The sequence below is a fragment of the Zonotrichia albicollis genome, chromosome 5 (assembly GCF_047830755.1).
Source record: "Zonotrichia albicollis isolate bZonAlb1 chromosome 5, bZonAlb1.hap1, whole genome shotgun sequence".
In the NCBI taxonomy this organism is placed as follows: Eukaryota; Metazoa; Chordata; class Aves; order Passeriformes; family Passerellidae; genus Zonotrichia; species Zonotrichia albicollis.
The window spans coordinates 51,461,845-51,483,590 of NC_133823.1; the positions used below are offsets into that span (position 1 = coordinate 51,461,845).

The 21,746-nt window shown below is 41.5% G+C and overlaps 1 protein-coding gene across 1 annotated transcript in view; it reads left to right on the forward strand.

Annotated features, from left to right (window-relative positions):
- The window catches only part of AFAP1 (actin filament associated protein 1), a 112,509-nt gene continuing 90,763 nt past the window's right edge, over positions 1 to 21,746 (forward strand). The window contains exon 1 of the mRNA XM_005485731.4: positions 1 to 170. The gene's annotated coding sequence lies outside the window, so the exon portion shown is untranslated. The remainder of the gene's footprint in view (positions 171 to 21,746) is intronic.

A 21,746-nucleotide genomic window follows, 5' to 3' on the forward strand; every position in this document is an offset into this window, starting at 1 on the left:
GGGGGCGGTGGGAGCGCGCTGCTGCTCCCGCCCCGCTGTCCCCTCCCCGTTGTCCCCTGCCGGCGCGGCGCTGGCTGCGCTCCGCGGCAGAGTGGGGCTGCGGGAGGAGCCGCGGGAGGAGCCGCGCTCTGCCGCTTTGTGCCGGCAGCCGCCGCAGGACGGCCGCAAAGGTAGGAGGGCTCCGGCCCCGCTCGCCCCGGGCAGCATCCCTGCCGAGCTCCGCGGGCGGAGAGAGAGCACGGGAGGGAAGAAGAGGGAGGGGAAGGGCTGGATTCAGAATTGGGCTTTTTCAGCCGCTGCTCCGCTGCTGCTCCCGGCAGCCGTGTGCTAGGAAAGCTGTGGGTTTACTGGGAAAAAAAACTAAAAAAAAAATAGGAAAAAAAAAAAAGTCTCGCTCGTTTTCTTGGCCGGGAGCAGCACATGGAAAGAGCTGGAGAGAACCCGGTTATCGGGCTGTGGCGGCCCCTGCCCGGGCTGTGGAAGGGCAGGAGCCCGGCCGAGATCATCGGGAACGCAGCCCTCTGTCTGTCCGCCATCCCGAAACTCGCGTCCCTTCCCGGGAAAGGCACCGGCCCCGCAGCCGCGCTGCTGCTTTGTATCGCTGCGAGCTTCCTTATTTTCTGCCTTGTGGGGTGGGCAGAGGTGGTCTCCCCGCAGGCTTGGCCATTTGATCTGTTTCATCACAGCCGAGAGATTGCATCATGTTACAGTCCTGGAGTCAGTCAGGGCACAGGCGAAACAGAACCATCTTTCCAGATCCATCCCCTCGGCTTCCCGGGCCGACCCCCTCCTTGATTTCCTGTTGGGCTGAGGAGCAGCCTGCCATTGGAGGCTGGGGGGAACCGCTCACAGCGACGTGGTTCGATTTCTTCCATTGAGAGGTTTTTTGGAAACTCGAGTTTGTCGGTCCTATGCTCGGTATGTGTCTTGTGTGGAGGGCTTAGAGGAAACTTGCCAAAGATTTAGGCGGTAGGAAAATAATGGGCGGCAGAAGAGCCAGATAAACTGCCAAAACCGGGAGTTGCTCCATGAGCTGAAAGCTCTGCAGTGGCAGGAGGTGAGTGGGTTCAGGCAGGCATCCCTCGGCAACCCAGGCATTCACCTGCCCTAAAGCATAGTGCAGCTGAGTAAATGCACACTCTGAAAGGCAAGATAAGGCACATGTGAGAAACAGAGAAGTATTTAGCTCATTTCCTCTCTGGATCCTTTATGATCATTTTGATGCAAACACTTGATGTGCCTGTGCCTGTTCTGTTTATTGTATTACTGAAGTTTGCGGCTGAGGTCCAACTATGAAATGATAAATCTCAAAACCAGAGAGATCCAGTTAAATCATGTACTTCAGTCTAGGGCTTCTTAAAGCGACAGATTCTGCTGATCTTTGTGCAGCTCTTTGTTTTGTTCCATGGGGAAAAAAATGTCATGGCACGGCTTGGTTCAGTTCTCAGAGGTATCCGTAACACTTAGTGATTATTCCATAACTAGTGTCTCGCCCTTGCAGGTGCTCTGCTACTGTTTGCTCCAAGTGTTGTGGGCCCACTCATTTCCTTTCATGAAAATAATAGTGTTGTGAACCTTTTTTTGTGTGCCTTTCTGAAAATGATAGGTGCAGGGGCACAAGGGAGCACTTGGCAGCCAGATGGATCAATCCATCAGTGCTCTCGGATTTGGGCACTTGGTGCCTTTCCGTCATCCCTTGTGCCTCCTGGTGGTTTCCATGGGAAGAACTGCACAATTACTTCCTTGTTTTGAACAAACCATTTTTCCTTTGTAAAAGAAGAGCAAATGCTATGTTAGAGCAAGAGGGAGAGCATCCTGTCTTTCTGGGGCTATAGGGCCCCACATGGGTTTAAGAAGAATTTGAAATGGATTTGAAAAAGAAGGATCTACAGTTTTCTTTGTGTATCAGCCAGTGATTGCAGTGACAAGCCGGCAAACAGAACAATAAGCAGATACTCACTGCCTTTGGTGATATGTGGCATGTTTGGTGTTTCATAGGAAATTTGTTGTCAAAAGTCAAAGTGTTGTGTTCCTGTGGCTTGGGTAGATTTTTAGATGAAGGGGTTTGAAACTGTGGGGTTGAAACTGAAGTATTGAAGCAGTGCCAGCGAGGACAGGGTAAAATGCAAGACTTCAATAGATCAACCACTTACACTATTTCAAAATTTTACCGTCTTAGTGAAGGATGATTTTTTCTTTTTTCTCTCCTGAAGTTCTCAGAGTTGAAAAGATACTGTCTGAGACATAAAGCCCAAAAGCAAATATTGAAGTCTCAGTGGAACAGGCTGTATTTGGTACATGTATGACGAATTGTGCTTATTCCTTTCAGTGGTGCAAAGACAACTTGCTGTATGACCAGGAATTGTATTGTCCTGCTGCTTGCTGCAGTCTCCCTTGTGACATTGCCTCAGGACAAAGAGCCAGCGGTTCAATGCTGGTTGATGCTATCTGGAGTCGACTGATTTAATTTCCATGCATTTTCAAAAGTTTTGTGTCTGATAGATCAGTCAGGGGGAGTGTGGTATCCAGGAGCCTGCCTGGTTAACTGCTTTGTTCAAAGCTGTGCTCTTTGTTTCCTGAGGAGGGGTCAAGGAGGAAGAGGAGGAGGAAGAGATGTACTTTATATTCATTTGCAGATCTCCAGCTGAGGTGGGAGAGTGGGATGCAAGGACTTGCACCTCAAACTCCTGTACAGCCTAGTCTACTCTGTGCTGTTGTGGGTTAGTCATAGTAAAGCATACTGTGGCAATTTTCCAAAAAAATTATGCATCCCTTCCAGGTGTGCTGTTCAACTGGTTTTAGGTGTGAATGACACCTAGCTACTGGTATGGTTCTGACTTCCCGACTCATCACTTCATTGACAAATAGTGTTTCATCTGGTGTAGAAAATGTCTGTCTGGCTGGGCAGGTGACTGGGTTACACACTCGGTAGGTGTTATTCCAGATCAATGTACTTCATTGTAATGTAAAGTGTTCTTAGGCTCACAGTTGAACTCCTAATAGTCAAACCCAACACAGTTAATAGAAATGTGGAAGTCAATCTGAGGACTGCAGGTACAGTAAACTCCTGAGCTTTTAGCGAAGGACTGAAAAAGCCAGCTCTTGAACGTGCCCCCTCCGTCTCTAAGGGTTGTCTAGGAGGAATTAGTTTGAGGAATTAGTTTTCCTACTATGAAGCACCCCAAGCTGACCTTAGAGCAATTTAAGTTTTCAAGACCATACCAGATGTCTTTTTGGGGAGTGTCTGCATGAAGCCATACCAGAGCAGTCTGTCAGCACAGAATGAGCAGGTAGGAAGGCATGTGGCTGCAGCGGCAGTGACCCTGAGCTCAGAGTGCAGGGGTTGCACCGGCACAGGAGTCTCACTGCACCAACCTGTCCGTGAACACACGAAGGTCTGCCTTTTGTAGTGCATCACTGCTCTAAAACACTTTGTGTCTATTCAATTGCTCTTTCTCTACTAGATGATCTTTAAGATGATCTCCATACCCAAACTGTTCTATGATACTCTGTGATCAGAAGTTGACTCTCCCGGTCATAAAAGACATGCTGCTGTGAGTAATGGTAATGAAGAGTGTTGCAGGATCATAACTTGGGTTTGTGCAGTGGGGGATATCTCATAGCAGGTAACAGTCTTTTGGGACATCATCTCTGTTTTCCAGAGATATGGCAAGTAATTAAAACCTGAATGGCAACACTGCCATCAGTTTCCCCTTTGTCATCCTAGCAAAAAGTCAGCCATGGCTCAGTGTGCATAGAAAGGTTTGACTGCCAAAGGTGCCTTAACAGAGCAATGTCCAAATGAGCTGCTGGTGGTTACCTCTCTTAGAGTATGCCTTGGAGAATACAGGAGTCTGTGGAAAGAATAAATCAATAGCTCTTTTATATTTTGCCAGCGTTCATCAAGAAATCTAGGAAAGAAAACTCCTAAGAGGATTTTTTAAATCAGTTGGATCTTGTATAGATACTGCTCTTTACATGTATTGGTATTTTAAAAATTGATTGTTTATGTTTGGCAGTAAAAGGAGGAAACTGATAGACCTGTCTTTTCTAAATCTCTTTCCTCAACTGGAAAAGGAAAAAAAAAATCAATGTATTATTTCTTTTATGGTGACATAGTGGTGGGGTTACTGTCTGGGGGATTCCTGCTGCCAAGATCTCTCTGCCATCATGTAGTTTTGAGTTGAGTGATAAAGACTATCTTTCTCTAAGACAGATGTTGGTAATGGCCTTACTGTGCCAAAATCTTTGTGAGTACAAAATGCTGTGTAAAAATATTTCCATCCATTAATAGTGAGTGCCAGAAAAGAGTACACAAGCGGTTTCAAATTTAATCTGTAATGTAGCTGATGTCTCAAAGATAACAACATCTTACCCCCAAGAAATACAACACTGTATGTGAAGTAATTGCTATGACTTACACTGAATATATATTATTCATTAGGGGACTGTCATTATATCATGCTTGTGAATTCCCCAGAGTCTCTTATCAGTGTCCTCATGACATCTCAACATCTATGGAAAAGATGATTTTGGTGTCCCACTTGAGTGGCTGGTGCTTTGGCTTGCTACTGGCCACTTCCAGTGAGCATGCTTGCCTTGTTCATTTAAAATGAATAGACTTTGGGAAAGGAGCTTAGTTCATATATTCACATCATCAGAGATAGCACTCCTTCACAGGGAATATGTAGTGGTATGTTATCTCAGTTTTGCAGAAGAGCAAATAGTAAAAGCTCTTTCATGTGCAGCTTTCATACTAAAACTACTCTGCACTGTCTTCAAAGTATAAAGGCTCAATATTTGGCCAGTTGCTGTGGATAGATTTTTTTTTTTTTTGGGTCCATTAAAGGATCTTTAAGTATGTTTTGAAACTTATCTGGTCTCTCATCAGTTACACCTGCTTATGGCATTCCTGTTAGGAACTGGAAGAGAGGAGAAGGCCAGGTAAGGACGGAATTTCTGTTATTAGCAATTAGCGGATCCAGATTTTATTTTCCTGTACCATTTTTTGCCAGGAGCAGCTGCAAAGGGAGAATTACACCGTGACCTTCACAGCACTTCCTAGTGCCATCATCAATCAGATCTGGCAGGAGCTTTATCACATCTATCAGTGTGGCTCATAAGCCACATGCTGTCTAGTCTGGGGGGAAAAACAAACAAACAATGGGAGCTACTGTAGGGGTTTGTTTAAAATAAAACAACCAGGAGTGAGCTTTTCCCATATGTGCCAGCTTTGTAGGCAGATTTCTGGTTTTGCCGTGTGCTGTTGGGCTGATTAATAAAAGATGATGGTTGTAAAGCAGTGGAAGAGATTTTCACTACATTTCAATGGCACTAGCAACTCATTCACAAATATGTGAATTGTAGCTTCAGCATTTCTCAGGCGATGCTTTTCAGTCCCATTCTAACCCTCAGCATTATTTTTACAAAGGAATTTATGCAGTTAGATTAATTCAGGTGTTTCCTACACAGGTAAATGTTACATAATAAATAAGTGTTTTCAGACCTTTCTGATTCTTATATGAAATAGCATAGCTTTCTCAGATTAAGTGGTTTGCTGTATATATATTTTTGGTGGAATCATGTGTGCCTTTGCAGGCTACTCTAGGTCTCTTCCTGAGGCAAGTTCATAATGTAGCAGCCAAGGGCAGCTGATCAGCTGCAGCATCTCCCTTTTCAGCATGCAAAACATTATTAACACCCTGTAAGTGGCTGATTTGTTTTCTGTTTTGTTGGTTTGTTTTCCTTATTTACCTTGGTCTGATTATGGAGTTTTACTAAAATATAAAACATTTTGTTTCTTACATTTTTTCATTGTTACACCAAGTTCATTGCCATTCTCAAATTCCTTTGCTCTTCTTTTCTTGCTTTCCTTTCCTGTGCTCAGTACAGTGACAGTTTGACAGGTTGTCACATTGTGCCTGATTTGCTTTCAGGCACAGTCCTTGCTGACAGGTAGATGGGATAGGAAGAAGAAATGCAGGATTGCTACTGTATGTGTAATTCTAGCTGCTTCACGGTGATATGTTTGTGTGTGTATGTGATATATACAAATGAAGGTGGAGATGTATATAGATAAATAAAGATGTGTAAGTGATCTGTTAGAGCTGCCTTTGTCACACAGGTTTTTTGAGAAAAATGGCTAATAGATAAATAAATGTATTGTTATACTTTTGAGGAAAAGATTAAGGCCTTGAGCTTCAAACTGCTAATGTTGATAGCCAGCAGCAGGGTGTGATCTTTAGTTTCTGTAGTTTTTAACCAGCCAGTTCTTGGCAGAAGCCATCTTGGTACCAGATCTGGGCGAGGGAGTTTGAAATGCCGTATGAAATGAGCAGGTGCAAGGAAAATGCACATAAAATGTGAAATACACTTAGCAAAAGGTTATCTATTCTATCAGGAAGAAAGAACTGGCTAGCTGGTTATGGAAATAATTACTTTTGTGTTTTTGCTCAGTGTGTGCTATGTCATTTTGACAGGTTTTATGGCCCCAGGCGCTGCACTGGCCCTGGGCAGGGCAGGGGCTGCAGTGCTCGGTCCCTGCCCACACACCAGCCAACCTGAGGGGCAAGGAGTCTGCCCAAAACTGTACTGCTTCTTCTTCATCCTCTGCTTCCAGCAGCCAGGCGCCAGGCACAAACACTTGGGGGAGAGGTTTGAAGAGCCCAAAGCCTTGAGCAGTCCCATTTCAGCAGCAGGATGAGGAGGAGAGGGAAAGCTGCCATCAGGAGTTGGTCTGAGATGCTGAGTCCTGTGTCACTGTTTGGGGGGTCCTGCTTCAGGAGGATGCAGCAAACCAGGTCAGGCCGAACAAAAAGACATGGTTTCAGCCCTGAAAACAAGGTGGGCAGTAATGAGGAAGTCATAAAACGGCAGGAGCTGAAAACAGAAGAGATAATGTAAAAGGCATTAAAATAGGAGATAATGCAAAAGGCAGAGGGATGAATTAAGGAGCAGGGATTCCAGCAGGGCTGCTCAGTGTCACCAGGGAATGGTGGTTGGGAGCTGAGCTGCTCAGGGTCCACTCTGATGCTGTTCTGCTGCTGCATCTTAGCACAGATGAAACAGAAGGAAACTGCCCCTTGGAGAGTGGGATTTATTCATGTAATGCAGTCCATGCTAGGGAATGGAGTGAAATACTGGATTTGTCACTGGCTGTAAGAGATCAGGCTGAAGAAACTAAATATCTGAAAATGTTAGGAAGCTCAGTGATTCTAAGCTCTGTTAATACACAGCATTATCAAAAGAGTACCTGTTGGAAAATGAAAAGATCTGGTTCTTGGAAGGGAGAAAAAGTATTCAGCGTGAAGAGCTTCTGAGAATATTCAGAACTGTTCTCCTTGCCTGAGCCGAGTCTGCACCATGTGTTTGTCATTAGCACCATGAACAGCTGAGAGTCTCCTTAGGGGGCAGTGATGGGTGCATGGTGGCTCCTTCAGGAAGAACCTGGAGAGCGGAGAGGAGACAAGGGGCTGGGTCAGGCCACAGCATTTTGTTTTGAGCTTAACAGGAATGAAGTCCACCCTGAAGAGTCTTGGGGAAAATTCTGGGTGAGGGCCAGTATGAATAATGCTGAGTGCAGATGGGTGGGACCCCACCTGGTTACAAAAACAATCCTATGTCCAAGGTTTGCTATTTCTGCTGAAAAAGGGGATATTTAACAAGTAAGGTTTCACTTAAAAGGAAAAAAAAAAAAACAGTTGAGACCTTAAAAAAACAAACCCAAATCAAAAAATCTAAAAGTCTCTCACTTCAGAAATTAATGAAAACAAGCCCCCAAACATGCAGACAGCTGAAAGCACACAGCAAAAACCTCAGATAAACAAAACAAGTGTCCTCTGGGGAAAGGAAGAGTTGTTCCCTCTCTGGGAAAATTTGCCTGTTCCTGTGGCTTGTGAACTTTTCATCTTCTCTGGGACTTTCTGCTGTCCTTGGTTTGCTTTTTTCAGCTTCTTGGTCTTCTTTCCCTGGAGCCTAGAAAAGTGTTTATGCAAGCACTAGACTTTAAGTAAATGAATGACGAGTGCTGTTCCTCAGGGCTTGGTTTTGGGACCAGTCTTGTTTAATTTTTTGTCAGTGACAAGGGCAGTGGGATTGAGTGCAGCTCAGCATGGACTGCCCTCTACCCCTGCAGCTTGTGGCCATCAAGACACCTTTCCCCTTGTGACAGCTACATCCTGAGCATTATTCCAGAGCTAATCTGGAGCAAACTGTATTCAACAAGCCCCAAAAATGTAACAATTAATTTCAGTCTGACTCAAGTTTCCATTAGTCTCCACTTGACTACTATTCCTGTTTGTCTACAATGATTGAGCCTCACAGCCTCTCAACACAGCAATTTCCTTCACATCCCTTTGGATCTTCCTCTTTATTGTTGTTTGCACGACACCGAGTCTCCATTTTGCATGTGTGGAAAATCTTGCTGAGAGCTGTCCCCCCTTTGACCTCATTCTTTTCAGATCTCTCATTTTTCTGTCTTCTTGCTTATAGTCCAACTATGTAACTTTTAAAAATGGTCTGAGTGTAAAAAATAAGTTGTAGTGAAGGCTTGTCTGTAAACAGTAGCTCTCTCTACAACACAAGGGCAAGTGGATGTGTGTGTGGAAAGCCCAAATGACTGACTGTCCCAAAGAAGTGACTAAAATACTGGTTAGATTCAGAGGAAAGCAGAAGTTGCCTTGAAGAGGTATAATGTTTGGGGATTTCTAGACTTCTTCAACCCTTTTTAAATCCTTCCAAATTTTATTTTTCTACCACAGTAACATCTTTTAAAGCATTACTAGCATTACTAGCTCTGCTGTTCTTGCACTTGGGATTCCAGTCTGGTTTTGCTCAGTGCACCCACAGGCTCTAGGATATAAGTGCAAGCTCAGATTGCCCTGAAGTTTCTTGTACTTTATGGGAGCAAAGGGTGAAATCCATCTTCAAGATTTGGGGTCATTTGGGCTAGGTTTCCTGACATACAGCTCTTACAAGTAACCCAGCTGTTGCGGGGTTTTCTACCAGCTTTAAAGAAAAACTACCAAACAAAGGAAAAGCACTCTGGCAAGTAGGGATCAAAGCTTAGCTTGGTTTGAGTGTGCTTTAAGTAGTCTCAGTCTTTGCACTGACACCGGTTAAGTTGTTCTGCTTCAGGGAGGTATCTTGGAAGCAGCACTTGTGAGCGAGTCCAGGCCTTTCCCTGCACATTGCTGTAGGGAAGGGCTGTTTCCTGCTAAGATCTGAGTGCTTCCCTCTGTGAGATAGCATCTGAACAACCCAGAGCAAGACCTCCATGTAAATAATGTGAAAATAAAGATGCATGAAGCGATGCTGCTTTCCAAGGTGTGATTGTGGAGCAGTTCTTGGCCAGGAGGCATCACTTGGATGGCCCATCCTCAGCCAGGAGCAAAGCAGGCAGCGCAGCAGGAATGTGCCCTTGCCCAAGCTGTAGTTTGAACCATGTGTAGAGAGCTGAAGAAGCAGGGCCCTTCTAGCAAGTTGTCATCAGTGATTATAAAGCACTTGGTACCTTAGAGCAGCTCTTTATATGTTAATAACTCATTAAAATCTAATGACTTCATGAAATTGGACAAGCAGTAGGAACTGGAAATGGCAGATGTTCAGGGTGGAAAGGGAAGGGAGAGAAGCATGTAAGAATCATTTAGCATCTTTTCCATTTATTTGTGTTGCCACTCCTGCTTTTTAAGCATAATGAAGTTGTAAGGGTTTTGGTACACTGGTCACCTCTCTCATCAGCCCTGCTAGTGCCTCAGCACTCCTGAGGTTTTGGTACAAACCCACAATCTTCTCTAATGAAGTGCAAGAATCATGTAAGAATCCTTTAGCATCTTTTCCATTTATTTGTGTTGCCACCCCTGCTTTGTAAGTTGTCTTTTTAACTCTTGCAATGCTAATGAGTTCAGGAACACTCCTAAATTCTGGGATAAACAAACTTTTATCTGCTTTACCTGGAAACCTTTCTGACGTAATGCCAGGTGTTGCATCCCTAAGACCTTTTGCCAGAGCACCTCTGAACTGTGTTTTGCAGGGGTTGCCTCACCTGCCCCTTGTGCCAAGCAGCCTGCAGCAAACATCTCACCTGATGCTTTACACTGCTTGCATGAATGGTGCCACTCAATGCTCTGCTCTTAGCTATTGGAGTTGCAGCCTGTGCCCTTCTCCCAGTGAGCCTGCAGAGAAAAGCTGTGCAGGTTTTCTCACTGATGTGGGATGTGCTGAGACCTCCACATGTACCTGCACTCCTCTTTGATTGCCTTCACCAGGGTCAGCTGTAAGAGCTGACCAGCCTGGATCACTTCAGTTCATGCCAAGATAATCCTTCCCCTATCCACTTCAGCTGCATGCAGAACAAAAAGTACGTGTCTAATTCCAGAGGGCTCTTACCAGCTCTAGGAGGGGTGTCTCTGTGTGTACCACAGCACTTCATGGGGCTGTTTTGTTCTAATCAGTAATAAAGAGCATTTTTTTATCGTTCAGTAATATAAAAGTAATGTTGAGCAACTGCACCTTGTGATGACAGTTGCCAGGGTGTAGCTACATAAAAGCAGACAAGGGGCATGGCAAGAAGGTTTTTGCTTGGATTGAAGAAATTGTTATTAGAGGCATAATTCTCCAAAATTGTGGTTGTTGGACCATCTGAAGTAAGCCTGCCTAGGAAAGCGTTTAAGTCCTTTTGCCACTGTTTCTTTATTAAAGTGAGAATTTCTTCCTGGTGAGATTTTTGTAAGGAGGAAACTTCACATACACCAGTGGAAGTCGTCCAAAGCAGAAGGGGAAAATGCCATTTCAAACTGTTAAGTACAGAATTTATAAAGGCCACCTGGAAAAATAAATGTTCATTGGTTGCTGATTTCGCATGTAAAGTGCATTTTCTTCTGGAATTATTATTTATACTGATGTAAACCTGATACAGAATTAAATCATTTTATTCAGTTTTTAATTTGACTTTAGAACCAGCTGATGCCTCTTCCTTCCTGTGCTTCAGAATCATCATTCTTGTCTACAATAATTCTTTGTCTGCCTGTAGGCACGTGAATTTTTGTCATTGACTAATACCAGAAGGATCAGGGACTTGGGACCCTAGTACTGGGACTGCTGGGAAACACTGAACACCAGTAGAGAGGCCTTTGAGTGGAGAGAATTGAGAATTTTCATTGTCTGCTGCCATTATCTTGTTTTACATTCTGCTTGTCTGCCAGCTTGTTACTAGTAAAAAAGATTACTAGAATCTGGGCTTTTGAAAATCCCATTATTTTCCTCTCTTTATCTGATCACACCATGGAATTATGTCACTGAATTAAAATTCTGACTGTGGTAGACTTTGCATCCTGGATGATTAAACATTTTGTCAGCATGAGGTTCCATGGTTTCTAATTTAAGGACCAGAGGGCTGCATCCCTTCTGCTCAGTGTGAGGGCAAGAAATAGCATTACTAACCTAGCAAAACAACTGTAAAATGTGTATTTATACGAATAGCAAGTAGATTCATTTGGCTAGTTTCCCATTGTCCTAGCTTATTTATCTTCCCTGATGGCTTTTTCCTACCTTCTTCGTACCTGCATCCATTCTCAGAATCTCTCCAAACAAGAAATGTGTATTCTGGATAAAAAATGTGCCACTGCTGTTTTGCCATATAGTTATTATAGGATTTTTACTTGTTAGGTCACATTGGTGTCATTTCCACATTAAAAATAGTCACTTCTGCAGGGAAGATTTAGAATGATGTATTGATTGTGACTGATATCTGCTTTTCCAAGTGATCACCTACCAGCATCTACTCATACAGGGCAGGTAGCAACATAGAATGCCCTTAATCTAGCTGCAAGTCCAAAGATGACAATATATCTGCTGGACTTGAAAAACATTAAACTGATTTGTCTGCACTCTTCACTTGAAAATATCCCACCCCAAAACAACCATATTAGTTATTGTTTATGCTTATGTTTGTTCTTCAGCAGCAGTGTGCCCCACACTGGAGATATTTTGGATCCATGTCTGAATGGTACCCTATCCCCTATATATGATTTTTGCCATCCTTTTTTTTAGCCTTGCCTTACTCTTTGATTGAGTACCCGTGTCTGTTGTTAATTTTCATTTGTGATGAGTTTCGGATGGGGTCAGCATCCTGACAAATTGCTTTAGAAGACAAATGGTGAGCAAGTGTTGCCATTGTAAGAAATGAGACCAAGGTGCTCCATCATGGAGATTTTCACTCCCTCAATACAGAATGTTGCTGATGGGAACTTGTTTGGGTCTCCTTTCTTATCAGAAGACCATGGGTAGAAGTTATGTAGGGGATTTCATTATGGATTGCTGTCAGATTACTTTCAGATCACTTTCAATGCCTCAGAGACAGAATGCAACTTGACATGTGCAACCAAAGGCAAAGCGAAACAGAACACAGCCAACTTGGACATTGATTAAAGATATGAATGGTTGCAAATACAACTTGTGAAATAAGATGCTTATCTAAATCAGTTGTAGAAAAGCGGTAGTGGGATCCAGAGGGGTACACTGCATTATTCAGTGTACTCTGGGGCTGGAACTAAATTGCTACAGCTGAACTGGTGTTGGTAGGTTAGGAAAAGCAAAGGTACTGAGCGTAGTGCAAGCCCTGCTTATCTGTGGGACTTGTGGGAATAGGCTTGCTGTTTGTTCAAACCATTTTCACTGTGTTTGCAGTGGCCTGTCACGTTTGCTGTTCTTGATAGATGGATGTCAGCTATGAGCCAAAATGCTTTCTTTCCATCCTCCCTTTTCTTAAGACAGTGGGATGAAATCTTTCATTTATACATCACATCTGTTATGTTTTTCATGTTTTGAGGCATGGAGAAAAAGACCATGATAAGTCTGTGACAGCAGGAAGTCAAAGTTAAAGTGAAACGAGAATGTATTTTTATCAAGTTATGTTACATTTACTGATTGTGAAGATTAGCATTTGGAAATGTGCTTCTTAGCTGAGGATAAACTGTTTTAATCTATTCACATCTAAATTAGTACTCAACTATTGGTACTTGCAAGGCACTAAGAAAAGCACTCACTCAGACCATCTGTTGAGAAAATGGGAATATGAAACTCATTGTATGTTCACAAATCCTTCCTGTCCCTGGTGCTTTAAGAGCAGCCTCATGTGAATGCTGAGTGAGTCTGAAACTGAGGAGGCTCTGTGGGATCTCCTCTGTGGCTCTCTGTGGTGCCAGTTAATAGGTTCTTCAGAAAATCCAAGTCTGGATATTTCTCTCACTCCTGTTCTCAGCAAAACTGGTTAAGCACTGTTAAAAGATGACCTGAAAATAGTAAATAATAATAGCACAAGTAAATATATGTGAGTGTAACATATCACTAAACAACTTTCTGCCTATGTATCAATATGTTACTGTAATGAAAAAGCTCTTTTTTCACTTTCATTTTAGTAAACATGGGATCAGATTTCTAAATTAAAGGCATGTGAAATCTGATAGGCACTTAGAGTGGGATGCATTCTGCCTGACTTGAGCCACACATGGCAGAGCAGGTCTACAGCTGAGCTCCTTCCCAGCAGACATTCTGTACCATCAGGGGATGCAAATTGGCTTCTCCAAGATATGATTAATCTGATCTATTCTAGACATCTATTTTAGGAAGACTGAATTTCTCCTCTGGCTGTGCATGGAGCCTAGGGCAGGTAGCTGAGACACAAATGATGCTTTGTAAGCACTGGCATTTAGTCAGAGCAAGGACACTGCTAAAGCTCAAATGGCCTGCCTCAACTTTCAACCCTATAAAATGAGTAATTCTTCTGAATTAAAGGAATTTATTTGGAGGCTTAAAACAAGATAATCATTCTTTGCATTTGCATGTAGTGTACTCCTACTCTGGGTTTAGTTAGTTCTTACAAAAAGGGCTGTCACAACATCTTTGCATGGCTGTTTCAGAGCTTTGATGGCTTATCTTTGGAAAGAAACTGGAAATGCAAGAGACAGACTCTCAGTAAATGAGGTTTATGATATAAAATACTTAGTGGTGCTCTTCTGGGCATTGCTCTATAATTTTAGTTTCCTGATTTATGAGTAGTTTGCCATATTGGTTGCATAGAAAATTGTTTGCATACCAAATGTGAGTTCATTCAGCTGTGAGATTTTCATTTAGGCTGCTGCTCTCCATGCTTAACTAATTAAGATGTCCTGCATTTGAGGAACTGAGGTTCTTAATCTTCAATAAACTAAAACTAATTCGTTTTATTGCTACTGTTTAAAATTTTAAAACAACAAATATAAGTGCCATCAAAATAAAATGTTCTCAAGGCAGGAAAAGAAACTGATTGTGTAGTGGCTTGGAAGGCATCACATGGGAAACTACAGATAGAATTTGGGAAAATTTTTTCCTTGTATCTTTGAAAAAGGTGCACGCTAGAGATTGCAGTTTCTGGGAAGTTGGAGTGTCTGGGTTTAACTGGTAAATTACTAATCCGTTTGAAAATGAATCTTACATTTAAACAATATCAGGAATTTGGGATTTTGATAGGAAGCCCGGGGAGGACCAGTGGCTTGGATTTATTTCCAAGACCTGATTATTTTATAAGTATATTTCAGGTTTGGCCAGGAAGTGCAGAAATAGATAATTAAGAAGTATGACTTTCTTCAGCAGAAATCTCTATATGAAATGTATTGTAAGGTGATTTCCTTAAAGGCTGCTTTTTAATCAAATTCAGTTGTTTTGGTTTTTTATTATATACGCTATCATATTACATATTGAATACATTTTATATCTTTATCATTCTGAGGTAGTGTAATAGAGCAATAATTTCCATAGAATATAGAAGAAATTTAAATAGAGATGACTGGAAACTGAAAACCTGCAACAGCACTCAAATGACTCCAGTGGGAAATGAACACCTGTAAAAGTGGGTTTGCCCATGAGATGCAGTCAGGCAGAGTTTGTTACACAGGTGTCCTTGCATTGAATCCAGTGCAAAAGTTCAGACAGTTAAATATGTTATTTCCGTGCCAAAAGTCCCAGTGGAGCTGCAGACCTCTGAAGATGCAGCACCTTGTGAAGCTCCTTCATTTACCCCTAAGGGACAGTGCACACAGCCCATGTTCTCTGTTTCTTGTTGATATTTGTTTACTGGTATCAGCCTTTGTCTGACTTCTTGGTGCTGTTCAAGTCTTAAAAATAGTTCAAAGACTTAATAATAAGCTTAAGCTATTTTTGTAAGGAATGTAGTTCTTCACCACTGCTGCAGGCTGAATAATTGCTGGGCTGCTTGTATGGTAGGTGACCTCCCAGAAAGATTCATTAGTGTTTGGAACAGGATGATTATTCCTGTATTGTTTTACCTAAATAGTTTTTGTTGAAAGAAAGAGATAAGTTAAATATTATTAGAAGTTGGAGAAGTAGAGTGTATTTTAGAAAGTGCTGTCCATAAACACATCACATTCACTCAGTGCAGACCACCACGTGGTTGCTGTTTAATTTAGGCAAGTGTCCATTTATGTGTTCTTTACAAGGGCTTGTGATACATTGAGCAGCTGGAGTTTTTGTTTGCTTTCTATATTAACCAAAGGGGCAAGGTGGAACTAAATGAGAGCCTTGGTAAATACTTCTCTGCTTTCTTCAAAACTGTATCCAAGGTCCCTAGCAAAATACCACAAGGTGCTGCAGGTATTGGTTGGAAGAGATCAGTTGTAAATGTGTTTAAACAGTTCTCTTTATCTTTCTGTGCAGAGAATTGCTGATTTCTTTGAAAGTTAAAGACCTTAAATGCAACAAAATGTAAAAGACTGGGCCGGGATTAAGGATTTTAAGTTCAAGGAGCTCTGGAGATGCCTCCCTTTCACTATTGACCTCGATTTAGAAGAAATTGGTTTCTTCTAGCAACCATATAGCACATAGATGCTTATACCTCTTCACTTCACTAGACTATTAACAAATACAACATTGAGTAGGATTTCCTGACCTCAAACTAATTTGTAACTGGTCTTCTCCCCTCCAAAGCAGTGAGGTCTGACCTAATCTAGTGAAATGTATTGCAGGTGTAGTTCTGAAATAAAACCACATACTGTTCCACTCTCAGTTGCAAAATGGTGGAAATGTCTAAATTTTTTAATTCAGGCAACCTCATTTGCTGATCACAAACAGATCTGGGGAGAATTGACCTCAACTTCTTTGAAGATGACTAGCGACCCATCACTCCTTTTGTTGCTATTGTGATATTTTACAGAATGTACTTGTATTTATCTATCTCACTAAGTATGTATGTATACATATACATATAAATATAAAAATATAAATATTACATATAATATATATTTATTTTATATACATATACATAAAGGTGTATACCAGTTGTTCTTCTTGTGTCAGTGGAGGATGTCTGAGAGAAGCCACGCTGTGAAAGGACACTCCAGCCTCTGTCTCCCTGTAGTGCCTCATCCCTGGTACTGAGATTCCTGTGTGACACACACCCCTGGGTCTCATCAAGGGACTTGAGGCTTCTCTGCATAATTTAGGGAAGCTTGCCCACTTTTCCTGCACCCTGGTGAGGATTTTCAGCTTTTCCTGAGCTGTCGGATTTTGATGTAGAAACGGAAGCACTAAGTAAACTAGGTAGTGCTTCCAGTGCTGAATTGGTTTAGCTGAGTGTGAGTTGTGGGGTAGAAAAGATACAGGAACTTAAACTCTGTTATGGAGATCACATCATATATAAATACAATACATGCATTTATAGATGTATTATATATACAATTTATAGAAATACAGTACATTAACCCATTGCAGGGGAATTGTAAAAGCCTTCAGGAGAGATTTCTTCCTATTACTTCAGATACATTTCCATTTTTCTCACAAACTGGAAACACCAACTACCTTTCCATACTCCATCCTTAAAAAGTATGTGTTCTTTCTCTTTGTTTGAGTGTCAGGGTTTATTGTTTTGGGTTTTTTGGGGTCATGGTGGGGATTTGGTTTTGTTTTTTGTTTAATGCTTTCATTTGCCATGCTGCTTGTGGATTTCAAAAACTTGCCAGAAGGTATTTTTAAAATGAGTCACTTCTCTTGGTTGTCACACATCAGCACAGATCAAAATACTTGTCAACAATTTTTCCAATAAATATCTTTATTAAATTCATCTTACAATGTGTAGTCTGCTTCACTAGGGGTTGAATAATATGCTTGAATCTACTTTCTAGGAAAAGAGACTGTAGTAGGAATTGTAATGTATTCAATTTCCCCTGGAGAACAATGTCCTTATGGTTAAAATACATCAAAAAATTAAATAATTCCCTTTGGAATGTGAGATATGGAGAACTGTGTGCATTCCTCTGTTAAAACCTTTGCTTATCCAGTTGAACTCTCTTCTATTTAATTATCAGGTAGGAGCACAAATCAAAAAATATAAAAAGGAAATGGTAGTTATGATAGCCCATTGGATCATTATTTATGTAAGCAAATATAGTCTCTACTGATGTTGTATTTATTGACCTTAAACCAAATTTCAGAAGGCAAAATAAACAGTGTCCCTAATGTAACACATGAAAGTCTGCAGGACTGTTTAATTCTTGCAGAATTATTCAGAATGAACTTTCCCACTCTTTGCATGGTTGCCTTGTAGTCCTTAAAAGCACAGTGCTGCTTGGTTAGCAGAGAAGATAATGCTTTCCACAGAGCTGCAGGATAACACCCCTGCTAGGAATGCACTGCCCCAGGGAGGAGAAAGCTAAAGGTGAGCCTGCTTGCAGCTTTTGCTTTCATTTGAAAATGATTATGACATTTAGGCTGTTGGTGACATTGCCTCTGATAATCCCAGCAGGTTAGAGCATCTGAGTCTGTTTCATATGTAATACACAAAAGTATTTTGCATATGTTTTTAATAATTACTATTTTTTTCCTTCACATGTTTTTCCTTCAGGTGTTTTTCCTTCAGGTATTCTTATGCAGCCCCAAATTTCTCTGTCTGAATCATGCACGTTTCAAGAAGCTGAGTGTACTGATAATAAAACCAGCCTTGTTTCTGCTGCCACATAGCTACTGAGTCCTTCAGATAAGCAAGGGGAATCCCTCAGGAATAGGGGCTGCTCTCTGAGGAGCTGGGAGGGAGCTGCAGCCTTCCTGCCATGCCCTGAGTGCCTGACCCAGGAGACTGAAATGTTTTCTCCCAGCACTTGTCCTCTGGTAGCTGTCATGCTTCCACTCACAGCAACATGAGGACAGTCTTCTATGTACATGTGCAGCTGTGTGGAGATATATAAATATATATGTATTTACATATATATATGTACATTTTATATGTATATATATGTAAATATATATATTTACACATATATATGTGTGTATAAAAATGCACATATATAAAAATATATATATATGTACATTTTTATACACACACATATATAGGACTAGACCATGTGCAGTGTTACCATTGTGTGACATCTACACCATGGACTGCTGTTTCACAGTGACTTTAAACCTAAATGTAGGCTGCTGTTACAAGATATGATCCAGCTCATTCTCCCTTCCTTGCTCTTGCCCTGCAGGACACCAAGAGAGGATCTCACTGGCATGTGGTGAGCTGGCTCCATGCGCTCCTCTGGCTCACCCATGGCCCAAAAATGCTAATTTTGGCCCAAAGGAAGTCATGGAAATGAGGGATCAGGGATGACATCAGTCCCTCTCAGCAGCAGCCTGAGTTAACTTTAACTTTTTGTAAAACCACAACTTTCAGGAAAGGCAGGGATGAAAAAAGAAATCCAGAAATAACCATCTGATTTGAAATACCTACTTGCACACTTGAGTGTGCTTCTTTCACTTGCACAGACTGCACTGAAAGTCATCTCAGTATCTCAGAAAGTGACTCTCCAGTTGTTGTTTTCTCAGTGTTGGTGACCCATTTCAAGGAGAACATGCAGCCTGGCCTGAGGGATAGCAAGTTCTCTAATCAGGAAATAGTAAAGATGAAAGCACCCTGCAAGCATCTTGAAAGGGGGGAAGTAGGGAGGGCATCAGCAGGAGTTTTTTATTTACATTTAATTTAACATCTTGTCCTTTCACAGAATATATGGTTTTATCTCATGCCAGTCTAAAAAGAGAAGTAGGAGGGATACCTTTGGAATTTAAGCTCTTAGCAATGTCAGAATTACCTTTTTTCCTAGCTTTTCCAGATTTTTTATTATTTGGATGGTATGTTACAGGTACTCTCTAAATTAAACTGCTACTCCTTGACATGCATCAAAGAGATTCGTTAAGAACTTGATTTTTTTCCACTTAAATAGAACTCAACATAATCAGATCTAAATCTTTACTGAGGATCACTAATTTCCTGTGAAAATTATATTTTATTTGTGTTGAAAATTGTATTGTATAATTGTATATTTTATCACATTTTCTGTGAAAATTAAGAAGAAAGAAAAGGAGGACCTTAGGACAAGCTCTGCACAGACTTCTTTATTGCTAAGCCTGTCACACCCTTGGTTAAGAGCTCTGGTGTACCCTTCTTGGCCAGCTGAAATTAATTCTACCCATGCATGGCTGAGCTACTTAGGATTCAGCTGCTGAACTGCTTGGCATTCAAATACTAACAAGAAACAGGGATCTTTTGCATTAGCATGACTCTTCCAGGCACAGTGGCTCAGCAGATGAAGCAAGGCTGGTTCAGCTCCCATCCATGGGGAGGAGGGAGAGGGATATCCTTGGCAGCTGTGCCAAGGTCTGTCCAAGCCCGGAGAGATCCATGTCATTCTGTTGAGGTGAGCTGATTGTGAAGGGCCTGTATAGTGTCTCTTCCTTCTGTCTGTCTCCTGCCTGAACTTACATAACAATTCAGGACTGACAGAAAGGAGCCAAAATCCCATTATTGCTGCTCCATAATTAGGCTTTGTCTTGGCCACTTCTTTACAACCTCCTAGTTTTGTCATGTTAGCAGAGCTGTGTTTCCTCATCACAACTTTTTTTAATCATGAAAGGATAAGGTCAGCTGAACTATATATATATATATATAGTCACTGCTAATACTTCAGGCAGACAGATTAAAGTGATTTCTCTGATTAAAGTGATGTGCAGTAATATCAGGAGGTGTTGGATTATGTCATGTTTTTCCCCCTGTTACTCAAACAGTGCTTGAGCAACTGAAGGTTGTTCCTGGACTCCTAAGCACATCATTTGTATCATCTGCTTGCAAATCCTTCCCTTTCCATCATTCTGCTTTTCATAAAACTGACTGCTAGAACATGAGGGAGGAGTTGGCAAGCCTTCTGCAGTATCTTGGCATGTGGGAAGGGGTCTCTGAACCTGCAGGAAAGCAGTTCCTTCAGACTGCCACCAGCTGGGATGTTTGCAGCTTTTTTGTCATCTTGTCTCATGCCCAGATGACAGAAAGGTTTATTATTCTAGGCAATTAGGGTGAATGTTCCCCATTTGTTTTTCATCTTTGCTATGATAAATTTGGTGATGAAACCCTGAAGAGCTTTTAAATTATTTTTTTTTTTTGCTTATGCAGAGGCTGAAGGCCAGTAACATTATAAAATGTCATCACTGGCCTCCCTTACCCATGTGTAAATAACAGAAGTAATTAAAGGTAAAAGTGTTAACATTTCATGTTGTTGCATTACCTACAGCAATAATCAATTAACTGTGTACAATAATCAATTAACTGTAAACAATCCAAGGTGTGAGAAGTGGTGGCCACATCTTGGCCAAAGCTGAAGGACTAATGGCAAAGCCTTTGCCAGGGTAACAGGCAAACACTTTACTGGAAGTGTTGTCTGCAAGAAATGTCAAATAATCCTCAGGGCCCAAATAACCTCGAGAGGGCCTCATCTAGAGCAGTGTCTCATGTGGGGCACTCTAGGGATAATTTGGACCATGAAAGAGACTTCAGTACAAAAGCAAAAGGAATATTCAAAAGTTCTGAGGATATGCAGCTTGTGAGAGGTTGGGGAAAGGATTTCAGTTGTTTAGCAGAGGAAAAAATGAGGGGAGGCATCATAATAATCTTTAAGTATGTTAAGGCTGCAATAAAATCAGGGTATTTCTCATATATTCTGTGGGTAGAACCGGAGCAAATGGTCTTAAGACTCAAAAAAGAAGATTGATAATACTTGGTAGAAGCACTCTTTCTTAGGTTAATAGTTTGAAGGTTGGGTTTGATTGCCAGGTAAAAGGTTGGACTGATTTCCCTGAGGAGTGAGATAGCTGGTCTCACCTAGGATGAGAATGATAAACAGCATCACTTCCTCAATGTTGCTTTCACCCATATTCTTTGAATGAACAAAAACTATTTATGTTGTGTGCATTCTCCTTTTTAACCCTTTCCCATGCAAAAGATTGATTGTTCCTCATGCTAATGCTTAATAATGTCTAAGCAAAGTAAGCTTAAACAATAGTAAAGGACATTTTTCATGAGGGTAGCTTGGATTTCCTGGCTGTTCTCTTCAGTGACCTGACAGCTTGTTTCCCCATCCTGAATACAGCATGATGGTCATACAGTAAATAACTAATGAAAAATAGTTTTGACCTCTTGGAGGCTTTAAAAGCTAAAATACCATTGCTTCACTTATTGTCCTGGTTTGAAAAGGAAGTGATTTTTTTTTTTTTTTTCCATGCTGTGGTCAAACCAATAGGTGCTCAGATTTGGATATTGGCACCTGGTGTGGCCACTGAGGACATGGATATGGCTCTAAGAACACAGTGGGCCCTGCCCAATCTGAGCCTTTGCATAGAGTAGATGGAGACAAAGTCCCAGTAGTACATGTCAGAGGTTTGTTAGGGAA